The following is a 22,332-nucleotide window of genomic DNA, read 5'->3' as shown; positions in this document are numbered from 1 at the left end:
GGAATTACATGTATTGGTGTTCCTTGTTTCGTCTTGGTCTTTCAAGTTGATAGGATATCCTTAATCTGTGTGAGAATAAAAACCTCCAGCAAGGATATTTAAAGATTCATCAAATTCAACATTGACTTGCGTTCTCTCTAATCTGCGTTTATATTTTCATTAAGACGCACCAGCGAATTGAAAACAACATTTAGTACAAATAGGGAAGTAGGCCGCAAGCTCGTCAGATGCTGTGTGGACTCGGTCCGTTGTTGGGATGACAAAGGCATAGGTGTAGATCGATTCTGAATCCTCGTTATGAGCATGGCGGACTTCCTGAAATGTGTGTATTTTTATCAAGAAGCATGGGGGTAGGACATGGAGGGACGGGGGGGGACAAATCCCCCCCCCCACAATCTTAAGTGGGGGGATACAATGGTATTTATCCCCCCCAGTTTCTCCCCCAGTTTGTGTGTCCTGAGCTGCCCTGTCTGCACTGCTCCCCACAGCACTCCCAAGGCTGAGGTCAGAAAAAAAAAAAGTGTCTCACACAGAGAGTTAAGGAGGGTGTGAGAACAGGACTGAACTGGAAGCGTGGGGAATCAGACAGTGGAGGTGGAAGTGTGGGGAGAAAGACAGATAGAAAAGGACACAAATACCGGCAAGCCTGTAATGAGGGCCCTTGTGTCTTTTTCTGTATTTATTTCCATTTAAAGCACTAGTCCTGCTTGTGGATAGAGCTCAATATAGTAGCCTATGCCTGGCTCAGATATCCTTCCATGGCCGCACAAGATTACCTGAAAAAGGTTTTAAACAATATCAATCGTGGCTTTTTCTAGCACATTTTATTTGGTGCATGTTTAACGATGGACACATTTACTACAGTAAAAACACACGCAGAAAAACAGGTAGGAAATAACAGACGGAGGAAATAGGGGTTCAGGAGGTCACCCCCATTTTATGAAAAAATCAAATAAAAACATTTATTTAGTTATTTTTTACATTTGTAAAGCGCACCAACAGCTCAAGGGCATTGAGGCGCTGTAACATGCACTGAGAAAATTAGCAGAGGACAACGCTTCGAACCGAAAAAGTCACATGTCATTATTTCGATATTACGTCTTTTTATTGGCAGATAAGTAACATTTTTAGTGCTAGTTTTTTTCAACAAAATGAAAAGAGTTAAGGTGGAATGATCAAATAAAAATAAATGTGGTATAGCCCCCCCTTTAAAGCAAAAACAACATTGACGCATTGAGCATGTAGCATTGAATAAATCCCCCCCACCCTCTCAAAAAATAGGATTAAAGTTGTTATATGGGACAAGCAAGCAGGGCCGGCCTTAGGGCAGGGGCGCCCGGGCGACTGCACGGGGCGCCATTAGCACCCCCCACGCCAGCTCGGGGGAGTCTTTCAAGTTGTCCCCCGAGCTGGGTGGTGGGATAAGTCCAGGTAGGTACCCTATTGATATTAAATGTGCCCGCTCTCGGGAGCAGGGCTAATTTAATAACAATAGGTTGCTGATTCTTTCACATTGGCGCATATTGAATTATCCCCGCCCCGCAGTCCCCTCCCCCTGGCGTGACCAGGTGCGCTCAAGGGTGGGGAGTGTTGATTTGTTGCCTGGGTGCTACCGCCGGTAAAGGCCCACCCTGCAAGCAAGGCCTGGTATTTCAAGGTGCATGTTTTTCTTAAGAGCTTCAGACTATTTAGAAATGTCCTGGGCACATGTGTCGATCTTGTTGTGGGGCCAGCTCTGTGAGTTAAACGAGGTGGCACTGTGCTTTGTGCTGTCAAACATACTGTAGGTGTCAGTAGAAGCTTTGACTAAAGAAAGATTGAGGGAGCGCAATTTGGCCACACATGGGCGTATGACATGGGGAGACGGGGGGACAAATCCCCCCCACAATCTTAAGTGGCGGGATACAATGGCATTTATCCTCCCCAGTTTCCCCCCCAGTTTGTGTGTCCTGATCTGCCCTGTCAGCACTGCTCTGCAGCAACATGTGCCATGATCAGCAGGCGCGGGCCATGGATTCATTCTATCCGAATCCGCTGCGATAGTTTCCATCATGATTTACAACAACAGTGGGGTGGGGGAGGGGAGGAGAGGAGAACGACGCAGGACCATGAGCAAGAGTTGTTGACAACAACTCTTGCTTGTGCGTGTTCCCCTCCTCCGCCACCCCCGAGGAATACGGCATGTGCCACTTCCAGCCCAGCCCTGCCTGGAGTGCACAGTGCGCCTGCGCAACTTGCCAGCCTCCTCCAGTCCTCACCTTCACACTAGCAGCAGGCAGCGACGCGTGCTGCTTCGTGTGGGCCTTAATCGTCAGTGGCGGTGACTGCTGCTGCTCCCTGCTGCCTGCCCCAGCCTCCTGCTGCGAGTCCCGACTCCTGCAAAGTGGACGTGGTGGATGATTCAGTTCGGTACTACGAGACACGATGGCGGATATGCCAACTCCAAGATCCCCAAGGTAAGACATTTTGTGTGTCATCAGCAGGTGTTACCAACACATCCAGTACCTTGCACCATCTCGCACAAGGCTGAAACATGTGTATTGGGTTGCTTTTGGTACTCTTGTTCAGAGAGGAATTGCCATAGCATTTCGGTGCTGGATGGCCCATGTGGACGGGACAAAGACTGATATGTAAATGGATATTTCCCATCTGTGAAAGGTACCGTGAGCAAAAAGCATGTGCTGCAAACTCTCATCTCAGAACCGGTTATCATGCCATGTTCTTTCTAGAGAGGACCGTCTGCTGCCTTTTTTAAAATATTTGCAAGGAACTTGGGGTTGGTCACCCTGAGAGTTACCTGGGGGCAACCAGACGTGGACTCCCTGCTCACTGTGCTAAGAGAGGCACAGCTTCACCTCACTGATGAAGCCCAACAAGGCTGAAACACGTGTATGGGGTTGTTGTTGGTACTCTTGTTCAGAGAGGAATTGCCATAGCATTTCGGTGCTGGACGGCCCATGTGGACGGGACAAAGACTGATATGCAAATGGATATTTCCCATCTGTGAAAGGTACAGTGAGCAAAAAGCAGATGGCTGCGAACTCTCATCTCAGAACGGGTTATCATGACATGTTCTTTCTAGAGAGGAGCGCCTGCTGCCTCTTTTGAACCATCTCGCACCCGCTAACTTGCACTAGCACCTTTCACCACTCTGCATCTTACACCTTCAAATATGTATAATGTATTACTAAGTATTTTCACAGCCTGCTCCTTTCACCGTCACCCGATTCTGCAGCTTTTTCACCATCACTACGTCATGCACCATTGCCGAGCTTGACACGTGCATCTTTTGCCATAATCCCAAGCCACCACTTTTACAATCACATCCTGCGCCCTTCATTAACAACACAACCCGCACCATTCACGGGCCTGTCACTGATTTCATTGGTCCCGAGGAGAGCATCTCTTTGTTATATTTTTGTGTATGAGGGACTTGTGGAAAGAACTCTTTTTGCGCAAGATTGCGACGAGAAGAAGCTGCAGACAGTCTGCCCTGATTGGCGCGTTTGCTATTGGTCGGTGACTTTATGACTAAAACCGTCAGTCCTGTCGCATTATGTCTATGTCAGTGAGTTGGGCATTTTAGTCACTCGTTTTGAACGTGTATCCAAAACCATGCCTGTCCCTGTGCGGTTGGCATTTCTATTTGTGAATATTCGTTATTAAATGCTGTAATCTATAAAAAAAAATGTGGATTAATTTTGTGTTGTACGTGTGTTCATTAAGTGCTAAATATTTCAGGACCTATAGCTCTTTGTGTTTGTTTGCTCTTTCAGCGAGTTTGGCTCTTTGCAGCCGGAGATGGGAATAGTTGGTAATTAACTGTGCTATGATATTACCGGGGTGTGATAATAATGGTGAACCGACTTCTTTACAGTAGCAACATTAATTGAGTGTCAGTGGCCAAATGAATGCCACATGACACTAGGGTAAATGAAACGGGCATACCAAGTGGAGGTAAAGCAGTAGTGTAGCTACTATGATGACTGTATAAGGTACAGTTCCAAAGAGAATGGTTGATAGTGGCCAGGGCAGAGCCACACACAGCGTTGATAAACATGTGTAAGCACAGTGGAGGGGCGACATGCGTAATTAAAACTTAGCAGGCGTTTGCATGCGAACAACAAGCACCAGCAAAGCCAAAAGTTTGGACTTTTGTGTAGACATGGAAAAGGCGCATGCCAGGCACAACCATAGTGGTATTAACTGCCCATTGATGGTAGCAGGTGCAAAATGGTGTCAGTACCTCGGCATGTAATAGCAGTACCTGGCAAATGCCTAATACGTATACACAAGTAAAAACGTTTGGCTTTGCCAATGCTTGATCTTAACAGGACTTCAGCAAAGGACAGCAGAGTGCTTATAAATCGAATGCCTGAAGGCAGACCTGGTTAAGACATTACACCAGTTGCACGCTTACAACTCCAATTAAGTCATTAACTCTCAGAAGATTGGTTTAAAAAAATTAATAAAAAATAAAATAAAAAAGGCATGCACTTTAAGTGCAAAGTTTGATAGTAAGGCTAGAATAAAGCAAGCTGAAAGAGGCCCCATGGATAGGTATTTCGAGCGGGAGGGGCAGGTACTGGGTGGGAATGGTCATAGGGATTAGCACGGCCATGGGCAGTCAATCTGAAGCACTGCTTGGTGCATCCTCTTCTCAAGAAACCCACAGCTGATCCTTCTTGTCCAGCTAACTATCGCCCAATTTCCATTACTCCCTTTCTTGGCAAACTCCTGGAAAAGTTGGCGATCTCTCAGCTTAACCTTCATTCCAATTCTGTTGGCTGTCTCCATGACCACCAGTCTGGCTTCAGAGCTGCCAGAAGCACGGAAACTGCGCTCCTCAATATTCGTGAAGATCTGCTCACCAACCTTGACTCTAACATTCCCTCTGTCCTCATCCTCCTCGATCTCTCTTCTGCCTTCGACACGGTCAACCATACCATCCTGCTCAACCGTCTCCGTGAAAACCTGGGCATCACTGATCAGGCTCTGGCCTGGCTGACCTCTTTCCTCTCAGATCGACCCTCCCAGGTCCAACTTGGGTCCTTCCTTTCATCTATCTTCCTCTCTACCTGGGGTGTTCCCCAGGGGTCTAACCTCTCGCCCTGGCTTTTCAACCAATACCTGGCAACTCTCGCCCACTTCATTGCCATTTTCTGCTCAAATTTCCAGTGCTTCGCTGATGACACTCAACTCATTTTCAGGCTGCCCTCTGCCACCTCCTCTCCCTCTCTCATCTCTGATTGCCTAACTGCCATTCAAGATTGGTGTGCCGCCAATGATCTTGGTCTGAATGCCAGCAAGACGGGGATCCTCCTCATTGGCACACCTCCACCATCCTTTCCCCTCACTCTCTGGTCAGCCTCCCTTGGCCCTCCTCCTACCCCCCACCTGCGAGGCTCAGAACCTCGGGGTCATCTTTGGCTCCACCCTTTCCTTCTCCGCCCACATCTCTGAGGTCTCTAAAAAGTCAAATTTCCGACTGCACCTCCTCAGAGGTACTCTGCCTTTCCACTCCTTCCCCCAGAAGCTCATGGTATCTCAAGCGCTGGTTCTCTCTAGCTTGGACTATTGTAACAGCCTCTTTCTAAATCTACCTGCCTCTACTCTCCGCCCTCTGCAACTAATCCAGAACAGGACTGCGAGACTTGTCCTTGGCCTCAAGCCCTGGGATCGTATCTCTCCAGCTCTGAAATCTCTCCACTGGCTCACAATTCAAAACCCTCGGCATTGTCCACAAAGCTTTCTGGGGCCTGGGTCCAAAATACCTTCAGCTATCCCTCCGCAAATACCTCCCCTCTTGAGCTCTTCGCTCCTCTACCTCCAACTCACTCAGGGTCAGTCGTTTTTCTAAGAAACGAGCTGGGGGTAGATCTCTGTCTTTGGCTGGGGCCTCCCTCTGGAACAGCCTCCCTGCCACTCTAAAACTTGAGGAGCACCATCTCCGGAAGCACCTCAAGACCTTCCTCTTTTCTTCTGCCTTCACTCCCCCTCTCCCCTGGTGATCTGTTCTCTCTTGGCACCCTGCACCTTGTCACCCTCTGACTTTTGGGCCCAGGTACCTGCTCAACCTGCCACCCTCCCGCACTGCCTCCGGGCCCTTGCACTGGGGTCTGTATCTGTACCCACACAGTCCCCACTTTTTCTTCCTGCACTTATCAGACCTACCCTGTCTGCTGCCTTAAACCTAGCACTTGCAAATTGCTGGCTGCATTCCACTGTTTGTTGCCTTTATTATTTTTTTTATTGTTATTTATCTGTTTCTCCTCTGCTTCGCACTTTCCACCTCTCCCCCCTTCTATGCACTTTTCCCCTCCCACCTCTCCCATGCACTTGCGCGTTCTCAATGTCACTGGGCCTAGTAAGATCGCTGTTTTGTTCTCCCCTGTTCCCCTCACTTGCCTTGTTGCGCTCTGAAACACTTGTGTACGAGCGCGATAGAAATAAAATATCAATCAATCGGTGGGCAAATAACCAAACAACACCTATAGGCTATGGGCCTGATTCATGGAATTTTTTGCACGGTTCAGTGAGTTTGCACTGCTGAAAAGTGATTTTGCACTACCGACAAGGCCTGATTCATGGAACTATGCAAAGTGTATTTTTGGGGTGCAAAGTCGTTTTTGCAGTACAAAATGACTGTGCACTGACTTTGCACAGCAAAAGTACACTTTGCATAGTTCCATGAATAAGGGTATGTGTCGGCAGCACAAAGTCACTTTTCAGCAGTGCATGGCCACTTTGAACCTGGCAAAAAATTCCATGAATCAGGCCCTCTGTGTCCCTCCTCATATGGTATTTCTCCCTATCTGTACTCTAACGCAATAGTTTTGTCTTATAGGTGTCGAATCACCCAAACTAAAAAACAAAGGCAAAAAAGGACGAGAAAGAATCACTGCAAGTGACTTTAAAACCTTAATTTGGAAAGTAGACTTTCTGGTGAAATAGAAGCGTTGTTGCAAAACCTACAGCTACCTTCTTCCATGCAATGCTTTCTGTTGCTCTGCTTATTTTCTAATCAACCGTTGCTTTCGCTTGTAGGTTTCACGATGCAATTTTAAAACAAGAGAAAAAACTATGTTTGAGATTCCTGAATAGTGGGGAAAAGGCCCAGGTTTCACAATGTAATTTTAAATACTTTCACAATGCAATTTTAAAGCAGGAGAAAACATACCTAAGTTTGAGAGTCCTGAATAGTGGGGAAAAAAGGCTTAGGGTTCACAATGCAATTTTAAATACTTTCACAATGCAATTTTAAAGCAGGAGAAAACACACCTAAGTTTGAGAGTCCTGAATAGTGGGGAAAAAAGGCCTATGGTTCACAATGCAATTTTAAATAATTTCACAATACAATTTTAAAGCAGTAGAAAAACACACCTATGTTTGAGAGTCCTGAATAGTGGGGGAAAAGGCCTAGGTTTCACAATGCAATTTTAAAGCAGGATAAAACATGCCTATGTTTGAGAGTACTGAATAGTGGGGGAAAAGGCCTAGGTTTCATAATGCAATTTTAAAGCAGGAGAAAACACGCCTAAGTTTGAGAGTCCTGAATAGTGGGGGAAAAGGCCTAGGTTTCACAATGCAATTTTAAATACTTTCACATACTTTCACAGTGCAATTTATTTTGACAGCGAGGGTGATCTGCATTTTGCAGGCTGGATTTTAGTTTTCTTTTCACGGCCACCACATGCCCCAAAATATCTTAGAACTACCGCCATCACCACATCCTCCAACTTTCTTAATCACCATGCCTGATGCCATTTGCGATCACCACATCTAGTACCTGCCAGGCTGCCATTTTTTATTCCCATCACTCCTTGCATCCCTCACTATCATCACATCCTGAACCAGCACCTTTCACAGCTCTGCATCCTGTGTACCATTGAATATATTCACATCATGTATCTTTCGTTATCCGCACATTCTGCACCTTTTCATATTTCCAAATTTTGCTCCTTTCACCATCACCACACATTCAGCAACGTTCTTCATCACCAGGCCCGACACTGATCATGATCACCATTTTCTGCACCTTTCACCTTTTACTTGCATCACACCTTGCATTATTTGCAATCACCACATATAGCATTGTTGCATTTTTCACTGGCGCCACCACCTTTTACTCGCATCACACCGTGCACCATTCACTATCACATGCACTGCATGCTTTAACAGCACCCGCTACTTTTACTCCCACCGAAGCTTGCAGCGTTCACTATCACCATAACGTGTGTTTTTCACCAGTACCATATTATGCGTCTTTCACTATGACACTTCCTCTACCTTTCAATATTACTATGCCTTGTATATTGCTACATCTCTGAATGCGGCACCTTTTACAGTCGCCAGTCTGAGAGATTCAACAGGTGACCTCCCCTAGTGTGTAATCATCACTCACTACAAAATTGACAAATCATTTTACTTTGTGATTTGTGTCTGCAGCAAAGCCCCCCTCCACCCCACACCCCCGTTAAGAGGGTTGTACAGTTTGTGAGATTTGTGGACAAGCTAGGAATGGTGGGTGGACACCCAATCTTTTTGGGACGAGCTATGCGCAGGCCAAGAAAGCCTTTTGACCTGGGAAGTAAGTTGTAACATTTTTACGTTACCTGAGCCTTTTGAAGTGAGACACCAAGTAAAAGGATTTTGTACTCTGACTGAACTGCTTTTCTTTTTCTTAATTTTCTTCTGTTTTCTTTTTTTCTTTTCTCTTGTTTTATACAGTGATATATGTGATTTAATACGTACTGCTATTTTAATTTTGCGAAGTCGAGTTCTTTGACTAAAAAACAATAAAAAAATAAAAAAAAGAAAAGTCCCAAGGTTTCCCCTGTCCCTCCCACCCCCAGATTTTATGGGTCTCCTACGCCCCTGTCAGGAAGAGTTATAGAGCTTGAGTGAGGGACTGGTCAAAGGGGCTGATGGAGGCGGAGAAAGCAAAGTTGTGGTGGTGTGTTGCATTTTCCTTTAACTTCAGAATGTTGTGATTTTTGCGCGGGCTTACTAGAGTTGTGTGAGGGGGGGTTAACCAGAGCAGGCTGCCGTGGAATTGCTTGGTTAGGTACAGGGTTAATTGGTAATTTACAAAGATTGTGCAGTACTCACCCAGGAAAGTATCCACTCAACTGCTCAAAAGCTCCAAACCGGTCACAACTGCACTTTGCTTGCAGCACTGGGAGTGCACGATGCGCATAATACATGTGCTCTGCCCCCTTCGACGACGGGAGCTATAAGCTCTATAAACAGCAGAGCTACAGTCCTTTAGAGCACCGGCACTCATCCTCTGTTCGTCTTCAGTTTACAACTGCACTTTCCTTGCTGAACGTTGAACACACGCGTCGTATGACGCACATCATGTATATATGCACTGTCTGCTCTGACTCTGGGAGATGTACACGCCACAAAAAGCTGAACTGCAATCCTTTGGGGCATCGGCACTTGTCCTTTGCTCGTCCCCTGCTCACAACTGCACTTTTCTTGCAGAACTATTTGTTTACTAATCCTAACTTGTTCAACTTTAAGGTCAGGAGGATCTGGTTGACCTTATACTCTCCCAGTGACTTTAACGTGGAAGGGCTCAGAGACTGAACTATCAATTTTACAAAGTAACACAGCAAACCTGCAGATATATATTCAGTAATATATTGTGTGGATATTGCATTTTTGAAAGTTATAAAATGTCTACTTTACCTTATCCACCCTGCTCCTCTCAATGCGGCATTTGCTGCTGCCAAGATTAGCCATATAAGAGTCAAGAGGACTTGAAGGTACTGTGTTGCCTAGTTGCCAGTCACCCCCTGCACACATGGCCAGAGAGGAATGTTCCGAATACTCTGTCAAGTCGGAAGCCGTGATTGGAGTCCTGGTTCCACAGTTTACAATGTAGACAGCAGAGTCTCTTCTTGTTCCATGTTCACGTTTAGAACAAACCTACAATTCTTTCAGCTTAGTTGTGCTTTGAGGGCTAAACGAGTACCCTCTTTAATAAATGTGACTTAAAACCATGAATGTGACTTGCAAACCACCAACTCGCATGATTGATCAACCTGACACTATAAAAGAAATCTGATAGCAACAGGTTTGCAAAAACATGCAGGATTCCCCATTTTCAGAATAAAATAAAGGTGCCGAGTCCACTCTTCAAGCATTTTAACAGAGACATTGGCTTGCATATAATGCACAGATTGCTGCAACAGTGACTCAACCAGCTGGCTGGTCTACCCTTCCAGCTCTGTGCCTCAGGATGGTCAGGATTCTTCATACAACTCTGAATGAATACAAAATCCTGATGCTACATTACTAGAGTGTAGTTATCCGAAACGACTTAAAATAAAATGGGGTTTCATCTCCAGCCACTGGTGGTAGTCTCAATTAGGATGTAGGGCCGGAAGCCGAAATCTGTAAACAACTCTATGAAAGCAAAGTGAGGTTCCTGCCCCGCTTTCTAAAGAGCAGAGGTAGAAATCACTTCCTTCCCCTCTATGTGCTAAGGGCCCATAGCCCCAAATGCATCAATCGTGGCTTATTCGCAGGAAAGAAGGCTACAAACTGCAACTTGACCAAGAGCGGAAAAACAACTTGCAACATTGTAGATCTTCTAAGAAATAAAACATGTTTCGCATCTATTCACTCGGACACCAGACATACAACAGCATGATTTTTTTCCAGGTTTCGGTTTGAATCCTGGGGGAAAAGTAACTGTGATGGCTTTACTCCAAGTACTTAGTGAAGGAGTGGCAAATTAGGATAACCGAAACTTCAGGCTACCAATGGGTACAAGATTGCTAATTGGGTTTTGCATGATCGATTAAAACCAGGGGAAGTAGACTGCATAATACCATGCGGATCACATATTTTTTAACAGGAAAACCAGCCGCCAAAAGCCTTTAATGTTTAACTTAACTCTAACAGTTCATAGGGTAACCGTGAGTGTGTAAAAGTGAAAACGTGTGCCTAGAAATATGTGGGTTGGACGTGAGAAGTCGATGTGTGAATGGGAAAAAAAAACGTTTGAGGCATGAACAGTGTTTTGGCAAAATAGTAAGTATGACTGAATTTGCCCAGGAATGTCCATGGGCGAATCTTCCACCAGTGGCTGCCAGGCATAAGGGGGGCCCCGGGGGGGAACGCGTAGCGTTTCCCCCCGGGGAGTATTTTGGCGCTGCACACGGCCAGCGAGTGGCCGCGGGGGGTAGAGCGCCCCTCCCGGGGTACTTAAGGGCTCAGGGAAGGTTCGGGAGACAGGCGACGGTTAGGACTTGGCGATTGCACATGTCCCGTTGCCTTCTCCCGAGCCTTCCCTGTGTCCCCGGGCCTAGCTGTCGGTTAGTGCAGGTGAGATAGGGGATCTAGGGAGCGAGAGGGCGGGTAGGTAATTATTAAAAAAAAAAAAATAAAAAAAAAATAAAAAAATAAAAGTAAAAGTTGGTTTAGGTAGCTGGGTAGGAGGGGTGCCGTAAATAAGACACCCCTCTCGGCTTACCGGCCTATCTAGGTTCCTGTGCTTTCAGGCGGGCGGCCCGCGAGCGGGGGAAAGGCTTTTGGGGCTCCGTGTCCTTTCGGCCTAGCGAGGTTCCTGTGCCTGCAGGTGGGCGGCCCGCGAGCGGGGGAAAGGCTTGTGGGGCTCCGTGTCCTTTTGTCGGTTGAGGATTACTCATCCTCTTTGTTCGTGTCAGCGGTGGGGGCTAAAGGGGGAGCGGAGCCGCAGCTGATCCGCGGAGTTGGTTACGCGGGGCTCTTTTGAGATCCTCCCGCTCCGCTCCGATCGTTTCGTTCTGCGTGCGTGGGCGTTTTTCCCAACGCTCGCGCATTATAGGGGGCTGGGCGGCAGGTTTAAAGGAGCCGCGCCCGATTGTTAGTGCGGAGTGCGGTGCGCTCCGGACACAGCCAGGTGGCAATTTCTAAGGGTTGTATTGGCTGGGCACACACAATTTAGTGTGCACAATGACAGGCCGGGGGGCGAGCAAGAAGGGGCTGGTGGATGCCGGGGCCTTGAAGAAGGCCCTGGAAATCATTAGCAGGGCAACTAAAGCCCAATTGGGGAGTGCGGTAGGGGAAGTTACGGGAGAGGAAGGGAACGGTGGGGGCCGGCCGCAGCGCAGAGCGGCGGCAGATGGTGCATTGGCGGCGGTGGTGGCTTGCACCCCTACGGCAGGAATAGGGGAGATTTGGGAATCTAGGGGCAGGAAGATGAGGAGGGAGATAGACATGAGGGCAGATGGGGGTTTAATGAGTTCACGGGGTCAGCCAGAAAGGGAGGAAGGGTATGATAGCTCCAGGGTAGAGGGGAGCGCTCGAGTGGGTAGAGACCGAGGGAACAACAGTGGGGGCAGGGGTGGAGGGCAGGTGGGTGTGGCAGGGCAGAGAGGAAGAGGGGGAAAATACCTGCAGAAGAGCGCGGGTGGGAGAAGGAGGGAGAGGTCCCCGTCAATTGAGGAGGGTAGGGTGGGGCGCGGAACGGCCCCCCCGGATAGGAGGAGTGGGGGCGGAGGGCGCTGCGCAGCCCCCGCTGTGCAGATGGAGGATGAGGGTTTTGGTACGGCCCCTCCTCAGTCAACGCAAGGAGAGCCTAGAGGGCACAGCACGGCCCCTAGCAATGAGGATGTCAGGGTGGAGGTCGGAACGCCTCGCCCAAGAGAAGAGGACCAGACAGAGGTTCCCACAGCCACGCCGAGAAGACGTCAGCGGAGTGGCGGGGCGGACGCCCCGGGCTCGGAGGAAGATCTGCAAATCATCTCGGGCAGAAGCCCGCACCCTCAATGGTATTTAAGGGGTGATGAAGTTGGTTGGGATGAATACGGGGGGCAATGGGAATTTGAGGATTACAGGGCGGAAAGGGGAAGGGCGGAGGAGAGAAGAAGTTCAAGATGGGACGGGGAAAGGGAAGTACAAGGGGGTCGGGGCGAAATGGGTCGAGGAAAGTATTGGCTGGGCGATTGTGCTGACATGTTTTGTCCCCGCAGCAGGAGCCCTCTGAGAATGGAGAGGAGGAGCAGCGGTGTGGAGGCCAGGCCACAGATGGCAGGCGTGGAAAGAGGTGAGGGGGAAAGGGAATGGTCATCTGCATGGCAGAGAGGGGTCACAAATAGGGGGTTGGGGGATGACCGGGGTGGTCTACAAGGTGTGATGAAGGAAGTAGGGGTGCAGGCTTTTGGAGCTGAAGGGGTTGGAAAGAACATTTGCTCAGTGGAGGTCCAAACGGACAAGGTGGTGGAGCCATTGGGGCTCGAGGTGCAGGCGGAAAAAGATAAAGAGGTGGAGGTAAAGGGAAAGGAGAAGAAATTGCCATACATGGGGATAACAAAGCCATTGGGGGCACATTTGATGGCAGCAACCAGGGAGAAGATACGGGGAGGTGAATTTGTGGATGTCTTCAAGTTGCTGCATAGGGAGGTGAGAGCGAAAGAGGGGTCTAAAGAGGAAGAGAGCTGGCTTCACGCCCGAGGGTCCCGGTGACCATTGAGAATTGGACGTCGGCGTTTATCATTTATGCCAGCGTGTATTGCGAAAAATTCCCGGAGCGTTGCGTGGCCCTGCTTAAATACATGGATGTAATAAGGAAGGCTTTCACGAGCTTTGGGGGCTTTGCTTGGGTAAGGTATGATGAGGAATTTAGAGCGAGAATGGCGGAGGACAGTCAGGCGGTCTGGGGGGGAGATAGATATGGATCTTTGGCTGCAATGGATGGCCCCAACGAGGCCAGCCCCGACATTGCACACGGCGAGTGGGCTGCCTGTGCCTTACCGGCCCTTTCTTGGTCGCCCCGCCCATGAGGGGGTGGGGGGAGGAGGCGGAGGGCAGCCCTCAACTGCATGTTGGGCGTTCAATAAAGGAGGCTGCACGAGGTGGATGTGCAAATTTAAACACGAGTGCAGCAGGTGTGCGGGTCGGCATCCGGTTACAGAGTGTTTGCAGGCAGGGGACAGTGAGTCAGGGCGAGGAGCGGGGCAAGGAAGTGGGGGGGAAGGACCGCATACCAGGTAAATTGGGGTGTGCTGGTAGGTCGGGCTCAGTTTAATGTAAAAGGAGGGGGGGGCACAAGGTTTGATGAAAGATGGTTGGGGGCAACTGAAAAGGGGGCAGGAAAAGGGTGAGGAGGAAGACGCGTAGGTAGGGGAGGGCCGCAAGGGGGATGTAAAGGTGGTAATTGTTAAGGGGAGGTAGCTGTCGTTTGGAGGGCAGGGACGACGGGGGTGAAGCTCTCACGCTTGCCGCACGACAAGGTGAGTAGGTTTCAGGCTGCATGGACGGAGGTGCGGGAGCGCCTCTGGTGCAGCAGGGGGAAGTGAGGAGTTGGGTCTGCATGGACGGGGGTGCACTAGGGCCCTTGGTGCAGCTAAAATAAAAAAAATTTAAAAAAAGTGGAACAGAAAAGCGAGGTGCCGGAAGAGGAATTTAGGTGTAATGGTCTGCATGGACGGGGGCGCAGGTTTGGCCCCTGGTGCAGCGGTGGAGAGTAAAAAAAAAAAAAAAAAAAAAGGGGGGGGCCTGCATGGACGGGGGTGCACTAGGCCCCCTGGTGCAGGTGGGAAACAGGTGGTAACGGACGCAAGTAGCTTGAAGATGGTGATATGGAAGGAACTGCATGGACGGGGGCGCAGGTTTGCTCCTGGTGCAGCGGTGGAGAGGAGTAAGGCAGAAAAGGGGTCGGCATGGACGGGGGTGCACTAGGCCCCCTGGTGCAGGTGGGAAACAGGTGGTAACGGACGCAAGTAGCTTGAAGATGGTGATATGGAAGGAACTGCATGGACGGGGGCGCAGGTTTGCTCCTGGTGCAGCGGTGGAGAGGAGTAAGGCAGAAAAGGGGTCGGCATGGACGGGGGTGCACTAGGCCCCCTGGTGCAGGTGGGAAACAGGTGGTAACGGACGCAAGTAGCTTGAAGATGGTGATATGGAAGGAACTGCATGGACGGGGGCGCAAGTTTGCTCCTGGTGCAGCGGTGGAGAGGAGTAAGGCAGAAAAGGGGTCGGCATGGACGGGGGTGCATTAGGGCTCCTGGTGCAGGCGAAAAAAAAAAAAAAAAAAAAAAAAAAAAGGTGGTAATGAACGCGAGGAGCTTGAAGAGTTATATGTAAGGGACTGCATGGACGGGGGTGCAGGTTTGGCCCCTGGTGCAATGGCGTGAGGAGGAATAAACTAAAGGGCCTGCATGGGCGGGGGTGCACGTGGGCCCCCGGTGCAGGGGGGACAATGCAGGAATGTAAAGGAATAAACTGGGCACAACAAGTGGAACAAATAGTTTATTGCTTGTAGGGGAGCTGTCTGCGACTTGTTTTTACGTGGTTATTGTGTGGGGGCCTTCAGGGTTTTTGAGTTGGTCGGGGGGAAAAGGGGGGGTAGTGGGACTGTAGTGGGAAGATGTTCAAATTACAGAAGAAGGTTTAGACATCAAGATTAAAAGGTCTAAGACGGATAAGAAGGGAAGGGGCTCGTGGTTTCGGATGGGTCGTGGGAGCAAGGTCTTATGCCCAGTTCCAGGTGCTAGGGGTATCGCGGAAGGAGTTGGTGGCAGTGGGAGAAAAGGAAGAGGATTTCGGGACTCATTACTTTAGGAGGGGCGCAGCATCTGAGGGTACCGGGCTGGGTTTTTGTCAGAAGACAAGGTGAAAAGATTGGGACGTTGGAGGTCTGGGAAATATAAGGGGTACGGCAGGGAGTTTGATAATGGGGTTGTTGGGAAGGTGGTTAGGATTTGGTGGGCCAACTGTTGTTGAAATAATTTTGACTTGTCAGTGATTTTGTATTTTCTTTTTCAGATGCTGCGCGAAAGGAAGGGGAGTTGACGCAAGTTTTGATTTGTTGGCCATTGAATTGTTAAGTGGGCTGGGAAGGAAGTGGGGAAAGAGGGTTTGGGAAGGTAACAGGGGTGCAGTTACAAGGAAGGGGGGGGTGAGACGGCACGGGTTGGGGGGGCCGGCGGGGATCAGCTGCTTCCTATATTGGCAGGGACGAGGGAACGCTTGGGGTTACAGAGGTGGTGATTCTGCATGCAGGGGAGAATGACCGGGTGAGGAATACGGGTGGCTCTTCTTAGTTTTTGGCTGGGAGACTGGGTAAAAAGTTTGAGGTGGAAAAGTTTGGGGGGGGGGATGGGGCAGAAAGAACTCCTCGTGGGAGGGTTTTTCTGGTGCCGGGGGCATGGCCCCTTTTGATGTGGGGGGGGGGGGAAGCACAATGGGGGAATGACACGGGAAAGGAGGGGGTTGCGCTGTTTGCACAAGCAGGTCACCCCGGGGGATCAGGTATTGAGCCTGGAGGGGCATGGCCCCTGGGGAGAAAGCGGGACGCCTGGAAAAGGGGCAAGGATTCGGTAGGATCCAAGGGATCATTAGGGAGGAAATGGGTTATTTAATTATTTAATTGTTGGGGGAAAATGGGAAATGTTTAAGTTATTTAATTGATTGTTCAAATAGCTATTTAGTTTGTTAGGCCATGGAGCCAGTTAATGCGTTGTGATTGTAAGCTTTGGCCTGTCACATTAAAGCGACCTTTTCCACTTTTAAATGAGTCTGGGTTTTTGTGCAGTAAGCCAAAAGGGGGGCCCCGGGGGGAACGCGTAGCGTTTCCCCCCGGGGAGTATTTTGGCGCTGCACACGGCCAGCGAGTGGCCGCGGGGGGTAGAGCGCCCCTCCCGGGGTACTTAAGGGCTCAGGGAAGGTTCGGGAGACAGGCGACGGTTAGGACTTGGCGATTGTCCCGCCCTCCCACCCCTTCATTTTGTTTAGGGAAGTTGGTTATGTAATGGGGGGCGTAGTTCGTCAGTGGATTATGAGGAGGAGGGGACGGGGGGTTTATGGTCTAGGGGTCGGTTAAGAGGGTAGGGATGGTAGCTTGGTGTGACAGGTCTGGGCATCGGGGAAGTGTGTGTAATATTGTTGCTGATGTGGCAGGTCAGGCTGGCTGCAGGTCACAGGTAAGAGGAGTTTGGTGTAGAGGGGAGTTCGGGGTCAAAGGTGGCCGGGGCGCCGGGGGCATGGCCCCTTTTGATGTGGGGGGGGGGAAGCACAATGGGGGAATGACACGGGAAAGGAGGGGGTGGCGCTGTTTGCACAAGCAGGTCACCCCGGGGGATCAGGTATTGAGCCTGGAGGGGCATGGCCCCTGGGGAGAAAGCGGGACGCCTGGAAAAGGGGCAAGGATTCGGTAGGATCCAAGGGATCATTAGGGAGGAAATGGGTTATTTAATTATTTAATTGTTGGGGGAAAATGGGAAATGTTTACGTTATTTAATTGATTGTTCAAATAGCTATTTAGTTTGTTAGGCCATGGAGCCAGTTAATGCGTTGTGATTGTAAGCTTTGGCCTGTCACATTAAAGCGACCTTTTCCACTTTTAAATGAGTCTGGGTTTTTGTGCAGTAAGCCAAAAGCGTGCTCCTTAGGGAGTTAGGCGAAACTTGTGCCTAGGTTCCCACCACACAATGTGCGGTACAAGAAATCCAGTTTTCAGGCGCAAGTTACACCACAAGTAAGCAAAACGTGTGCCAGACGTGACTTAAACAGAACATGCTTCCCTCAGTGAATCGGCCATGCACAATCTTACATTCATAAATAGAAATCTGAAATGAATACATGGCCCAGAGCAGCCAGAATCCTGAAGTGCATCGAGCTGAAAGAAGTTCCATCTTAAATCCTCATGTGATGTTACTGAACATCTCTGGTAACGAATACAATGCATTCAGGTATTTCTACAATGTGTTGCACAGGATGAAATTAAATGTGTGATAAGCAACACACGTGCTTTAAGACATATTAGGGGCCTTATGGGGTATGTGGATGAATGAGTATGCTTGTATGACAGAACATTTCATACCATGGTATAGCATGTGAAGTATTTCCTTGCTGTTCACAGTCATGTGACAGCAGCCATAGCACCTTGGCTGGAAGAAAAGACGAACGGGGCAAAAACATGTAGACTGTAAGGCGTGGTCCAGGGAACCAAAGAGTGCTGTGGAAGAGACTTAGGCCATGAAGTAAAGGGGAATATAGATAGACAAGCTAACCAAGAGGAGGTCTGCCAATGTCAGAGGTGAAGACATTCACCATCGACGACAGAGCAGAATCCATAGCAGAGGTTGAGGGCACAGCTAGAAACAGTGAACGTGTGAGGTGAAGCAGTAACGCCAGATGGCGCCACTGCAAGATATGGACAAGGAAGCACAAGCAGGAAAGCGAGCCGGGAGCCAGGCGCTAAAATGAATGCCAGGGAGCAAAGAAAGACAGCGAAAAAGGACAGTGCTGTTGGAGCGTGAAGCAAGTAAACCACTGAAAAAATGAATACAAGGCGCAAAGCTACACGTGGAACTTTGCGACCGCCCCAAGAACACCTTGAGGGAGGGAATAAAGTAAGCCCTCGAGAACCGCTACGTGCTGTACCGGGAGTCAGATTTCCAAGAGCACTTCGAGTTCCTAGCAGCTCATAAGTATCTGATCAGCCGGAGAGACATTGAGGTTTGTATGTGCAGACAACAGCATTCAAGATGTGGGTTCCGAGCTTCCCGACAAATTCAATTTCGTTTCAACATCTTTAAATCTATTCTCGGAATGCACTAATTATTTTGCAAAACTTATTACTAACATGTTGTCGCGAATGAAAATCAAACCAAAATGAAAATAACCGTAAAAGACCTTTAAGGTTCTATGGTTGTCAAAAAAGTTAAACATTTGATAAGTGGAGAAAATAAATGCCACAATGAATGACAAACACCAGCAGTGTGTGATCGCGTGCGCCACATTCATACGTTGTTGAGACCAGCGACGGTAACAGACCCAGAATTGTACTAAAAGGATGTCTGGATTGTCGGGTCAGTGGTCGCCAGATGGCTGTTAAGGAGCAATTATAGACCCAGAACTGAACTAAAAGGATGTCTGGATTGTTGCATGGCACCCCTCCTGGGAGCATGGTAGCTCCCAGGATGTTGTAATGGGTCACATGGCAGTAGCCACTAGACCAACTTAATAAAAGGTACGAGCCGTTTCCGGCTCGTCAGTCGAAGCCATACTGACTCCGGTGTCATTTCTTTTTGGGTGTCGCTGCTGGGGCAGCACCTCATGGAGTAGGCCCAGGGAAGGGGCCCTGCACGAGGTTGGCGCCCCTGCTGGGCAACGCCACCCTCACTGGTACCCAGCCATGTGATCATGGCTGACTGATGCCACCCCGGCCTGGGTGCCCTCAGAGCCGGGGCGGCTGTGAGCTGGGTGCTCCTGGCCACGTGGGTCCCTCCGGTGGTCCGGAGCGAGTGGGGTGCTCCCCACTCTATTGTTTGCGGCGTGATCTCCACCCAGCAGGACTGCGTCGGGTGATGCCGACACCCAGATGGGGCCTGCCCGGTGGTCCAGGGCAGGCCCCCAACATGGATTGCCGGATCAGTGGTCGTCAGATGGCTGTTAAGGAACAATCCTGCTGCATAAGACTGTAGGCCCAAAGCCATGGAAACCTTTGTTATTAGGCACGTGCGTAAAGACCAGGGGAAACACGTTACAAAGGCATGAGTCTCATAAGAAAACATTCTTCCACATTCCGATCCCTCTGAAGATTTTTTATATCTTGTTTTGGAAGTCCAGCAACAATGATTTGCATTAAGAGTTACACATAAAGATAATCCCACTTAATTGGAGGAAATCTACTTTAAAATAAAAGCAAATGAAAAAATCTACTTTAAGCATGCAAGCTGAAAATAATAAGAATCCCCAGCTTTCCAACCTGCCTGTCTAGCACTGGACGGAACCTGCAGTGGGGATTTTCTTACTGTAGGGGGCACTGCTGCCTGGTTTGGATTTTGCAACCTGGGAGGAACACTTGGATGCTTCACATGCTCATCGCCATCTAGGGAGGAGTATTTTGACAGCCAGGCCTCGCAGAAATATGCAAGTCGCTGACTGGAAGGTGAAGGAAGCAGATGGTCTGGGAAGCTGATCACATCATGACTGGCCCTTACATTATTTCTTGGGGCTCTCTCCCCTAATATTGGGGAGGGGAGCCCTGCCTACTACGTGCAAATACAGATACCTCTATAACATGCCAATTAGTCTGACCTTTGAGACGGGGTAGTCCGGGGGAGGTTAGGGTACTGGTTGTCGGTGAGCTGGACAGACTTGACTTACAGACGACTTACTTCAAAGTTAGGTCAAGGGTATAGCGTTCTCGGTGGTTGCGCGGGGAGGACGATCGCCACCCACTGTGGACATTGCTACCCCCGGTGTCTAATGTGACCATTTACAGAATGAGCCTCACTGGGCTCTACTCTGTGTGTAGGGTTGGGAATCTAGTGGTTTAGCGACTGGCATTTAAGATCCTGGCATACTCCTGAGGGCTCCTTAAGCGCCCTACGGATTGATGTCGAAATATTGTACCATCACCCCCCTCAGGTGCTCCTTTAAGTGATGGTGCATCTAATGAGCACCTTCTGCCCCACTGCTATTCAGGTTCCCGCATAGAATGTATGTTTTCTGGGCACTCATTCACAGGTGGTCCTTGTTATGGGTCAAACAGACCATACTGCAATTTCAGAGTTGAGGGACACTGATAAACTGTTTAATGCCCCCTCCCACTCCAATTATGGGCAGTTCTCTGTCAGTGTTATGGTACAAGGAATTCAAGGATACTGCAGCCCTGGCAGTTGGTACTTTATAAAGAGTCTTATCCTTAGGTGTGTCCATCTGTGGTGCCAAGGTGGTGTTATCAACGCTCTTTATCGCTCCACTGTTCTGCATAATCTAGTTGTCTTTGTAGTATTTATTTATGGCTCGGTTTTTCCGGCTCCTTTTGTTTAAGAAACCAAGAAAGAATTAGTCAGGAGTGTCCGGGTGTTTAACATAATATAACAGGTGTATCTGTAGAGCGCACGTTCACCCCCAGAGGGGTATTGTGGCGCTATCGACAGATTACCATTGAGTTAGGTAACAAACATTGGTTGTCATTTTATCGACCTTAGAAGGATGAAGGGCTGGGTGAACCTGCCAGGATTCGAACCTGTGACCATGAGGTCAAACACAGGCCCCTGTAGTGGATGCATTAGTCCACTGAGCCACAGACCCGGCTGGTATTTTCCATTTGGGATCCTGGAATATATTTGTATAATGCATCCTTTTTACATTTCAGCATTTACTTCCTTCAGAGTTCGAAACTTCTGGGAGGTATTTAGCTCCTGCTTCTAGCCTAGGGGAGCCTGGCTGGTTAGGCACCAACAATTACCAGGAGCAACGCTTGACTCACCCACCGACCCAATTGCATTGCAGAGTGGTACGATGCAGGGTTGTCCCTTATCACCATTACTTTTCATGGTAGCCATCAATCCCCTGGCAGCAATTCTTAAGGGATGTTACATTGACAAAGGGATATCTGTATACTCTCGTAGGGTATTGCTACCTCTTTACTCTGAGAAACTCAAACATTTTAAACGTCTGCACTTTTTTGTATACATTTCCAGAGACTTTCTTCAGTTGTATTAGATGTGATGCATCAGAAGCACATTTACTCCTTTTAGCCTGGTCCCGTTAATTTTCCATTTTGTAGTAAGGATTTTTAGACATTCAATAAAATGAATGATTTGCACATTTCAATTTCACCACTGATCAGAGTCTTCGGTTAAACCAGGGAAGTTCCTTAATATATCCATCAGCTGGTGGGGCTGTGCCTTCTTGTAGCAAAGCATTAGATCACGAAGACCTGGATGAGAGGCCCAGTGGTCACATATGAGGGGTGGTTTCGAGACATGGCGTACTGCAATACTGTGGGTGAGATTTACTGTGAATAGTTATCTAGCCCCTGAAGGCCGAGGCAATGATGTCAAATTATTTCTGGTCAGACACTAGGTGGACTGCAGTACTCTGGCAACCCAGAATAAGTTTCATCATCAGGAAGGAAGGGCTGCAGTGTGGCTAGGGAGCTGTTCTATTCTATTCTAATATATTTTTTTAGAAGGCGCCAACTCGCCCGTAGGCCTCAGAGCGCTCGACAGACAATACAGACAGAAAACAGATAGCAGAAATTAACAGTAACAGTCCAGTCAGTGGTGGCAAGAGGCCTACAGACCGGGCTTTGAGTGCATTCCTAAATTGAGCGGACAATGGCAGTTGTCTGATGGATAGGGGGAAGATCGTTCCAGACTCTTGACTCACAGGCCTCAAAGTTCAGATCCCCTGATGCCTTCAGTTGAAAACGAGGTTGTGATAGAAGGTCCCCATCATTAGAACACAGGGTTCGTCTGTATGGCAATCTCTTGATACGTGACTGACAGTACCTGCAGGCAATGCCTGCAAGGCACTTGTATACTAGCCAGGATGCTTTAAACTGGACCCTTTGACGAACGGGAAGCCAGTGCAGCT

General features: G+C 48.9%; 1 protein-coding gene across 4 annotated transcripts in view; it reads right to left on the bottom strand.

The window, feature by feature from the left end:
- Positions 1 to 22,332, bottom strand: part of ASL (argininosuccinate lyase) — a 280,073-nt gene that overhangs the window by 226,168 nt on the left and 31,573 nt on the right. Inside the window, exon 1 of one of the 4 annotated variants that reach the window (XM_069614868.1) lies at positions 6,976 to 7,040. The exons of the other annotated variants lie outside the window; for them this stretch is intronic. The gene's annotated coding sequence lies outside the window, so the exon portion shown is untranslated. Of the gene's footprint in view, positions 1 to 6,975; positions 7,041 to 22,332 lie in introns of those variants that run through there. 4 annotated transcript variants of the gene reach the window in all.

Source organism: Ambystoma mexicanum, chromosome 9 (assembly GCF_040938575.1).
Source record: "Ambystoma mexicanum isolate Mex_15411 chromosome 9, UKY_AmexF1_1, whole genome shotgun sequence".
NCBI classification, from domain to species: domain Eukaryota; kingdom Metazoa; phylum Chordata; class Amphibia; order Caudata; family Ambystomatidae; genus Ambystoma; species Ambystoma mexicanum.
The sequence above is the reverse complement of the archived record's forward strand: the minus strand, read 5'-3'. Positions and strand labels throughout refer to the sequence as shown.